The 2,518-nt window shown below is 45.2% G+C and overlaps 1 pseudogene; it reads right to left on the bottom strand.

Moving 5' to 3' along the window:
* Positions 1 to 1,556: 1,556 nt before the first annotated feature.
* LOC126426613 (5S ribosomal RNA) lies at positions 1,557 to 1,676 on the bottom strand (annotated as a pseudogene).
* Positions 1,677 to 2,518: the final 842 nt, after the last annotated feature.

Genomic DNA, 2,518 nt, shown 5'->3' with positions numbered 1-2,518 from the left:
CTTCCCCTATTCCACAATGGTGTTTTTGCCTCAATCACTGCTGCCTACAGACTGTGTGACGTGCTTCTTGCGCTTGCTCTAGGTAGCCCGCCAATTCGCCCTTGGCATCTTTTCCGCTCCCCAGAGCCACTTTCGTTTCAAACAAAAGCACACTGGCTTTTATGTAACACTTCCTTTTTACATTGCTACTAAGCCTGACCATTTTTGAAATAGTCAAATTTACATCAACATGAACAATTTATACACACAAATATTCTTAAATACAAAGTGTCATCAGAAAATTATTTAACGTAATGAACAATTTACATAGTATTTTACATAGATTACTCACATACAATGCAAAGAACTTCAAACTCCAGTACAGCACACTTTACTTTACATTTACAGAAAATATAGTACCAGTATGCGAAAATTTTAAAGCAAAAAAAATTATAAAAAATTAAATGAACCATAAACGAATAATGTTATAGCTCCCAGAAAAGTCGGATAGAGGGAAGTAGTACACTGCCCCAATAATATTGTCCGTTGAATGTACAGTATTCAAATACTTTGTGGTGTGTACACCCATGGAACATTGTGTCTCCCCACGCAAAAACACCTGTACCAGCAAAACGATCATTTTCGACAATGCTGGACATACTTTCATATGAAAAGCGGTCATGCACCCAGCAACATGGTCGAACATGATGGCTTTGATGTTCCAGGTATTATGGTGTTGCGAAGCATAATGTTGCACGGGTGTAGTGACTTCAAAATATTTTATACACTCGTCAGCCAGCGATATTGTGATACTGTACTCTTTTTCCTCGTGCGTCCTTACAGGACTGTGGCATTACTACTCTTGTTGTTGTCAATAATCAGCAAAAGAAGACCACAAATTCCACACAAGAGCTCCTCAATACAGTATCGATAATTCTGACTCATTTCGGTGCTACTAAACCGGATTAAAATCTTCGGAACGCGAGAGACTCCTTCACAGCGAACGACATTCAGATCAACGGAAAATATCCAGATATGAATATTTCCCATAAAGCGGGAGCGCCGTACTGTATGGCACTCCCCAAGTCTCAGACCAGAACGAGGCTATATATTAACAGCACTTAGTGGTGCGAGTAAATCCGAGGGGCACAATTAATATTAACGGAGATTCAGTTAATGTTACGACGTCTGGAGGAAAGAGCGGTGCGGGGACCTGTTGCGCCCACCCATTACCTGCAAATGACTTTTGCGGCGCAGTCGCCGGACTCACCGCCTAATCTAACAAGGCACGTAGCCGATCTACCTAACAGCACAAGACGATTCGGCTACCATCTAAAGAGTGGAGCCAGTGTCGCTCTTAAAAAATAGCCCCTTTAATGCACTGAACTGAACTGAATTGCGTCCGAACAGACCTTGGAAGGCCCAACGGTACCGACCGGCCGCCGTGTCATCCTCAGCCCACAGGTGTCACTGGATGAGGATATGGAGGGGCATGTGGTCAGCACACCGCTCTCCCGGCCTTATGTCAGTTTACGAGACCGGACCCGCCACTTCCCAGTCAAGTAGCTTCTCAGTTTGCCTCAAAACGGCTGAGTGCACCCCGCTGGTCATCCACCCAAGTGCTAGCTCAGCCCGACAGCGCTTAACTTCGGCGATCTGGCGGGAACCGGTGTTACCACTGCGGCAAGGCCGTAAAAACGTCGTGAGACTAGGGCCTCCCGTCGGGTAGACCGTTCGCCGGGTGCAAGTCTTTCGATTTGACGCCACTTCGGTGACTTGCTCGTCGATGGGGAGAAAATGATGATGATTAGGACAATAGAACACCCAGTCCCTGAACGGAGGAAATCTCCGACCCAGCCGGGAATCGAATCCGGCCCCTCAGGATTGACATTCTGCCACGCTGACCACTCAGCTACCGGAGGCGGACGGCAAGGACGTTGGCCCTTTAATGCACTACTGTCTGTGAAAATTGCCACACAGGAAGCAGAAGTGATTACAACGAAAATTATTCCGTATGTTACGGACATTACATTGCACAAGGATTAGAATTAAAGGATCGTACACTGCGAGGGGTCTCTCATCCCTCATGCCATCTTCCTACTCGTTTCGGATGGATCCTGCGTTCTGGAGATTTTTCCTATAAAGTGCCTGATCTTACGTAGTAACAGATGCTGGTATGTTCACAAGCTGGATTTATTATTTCTATTACAAATTGCTTTAACTTCCGATCGACAATAACTTAATACAACGAACTCTCCTTGTGGTTCTGGGTCTAATTGTGTTCTGTGTTGCACATCGATCTCCTTAGTTACAGAGTCCCACGATCTCAGAACTTCGCCATGGATGGAGCTCCGTGGGATGCCTCATTGCTTTTCAACCCCTCCTGGCTCTGATATCATTACCAGCCGTCCGGCGTCACCGAAATATCTCTAACATAAATCCACACACCAATACGAACAGAACCTATCGTTCTTCTACTTATTATTACGGTATTATTACTTAAACCTAGTGTTTCACAATATAACTCTCAGCCTTATGT

Source organism: Schistocerca serialis, chromosome 1, assembly GCF_023864345.2.
Source record: "Schistocerca serialis cubense isolate TAMUIC-IGC-003099 chromosome 1, iqSchSeri2.2, whole genome shotgun sequence".
NCBI classification, from domain to species: Eukaryota; Metazoa; Arthropoda; class Insecta; order Orthoptera; family Acrididae; genus Schistocerca; species Schistocerca serialis.
Note: the sequence above shows the minus strand (reverse complement) of the source record. Positions and strands in the feature narration are given on the sequence as shown.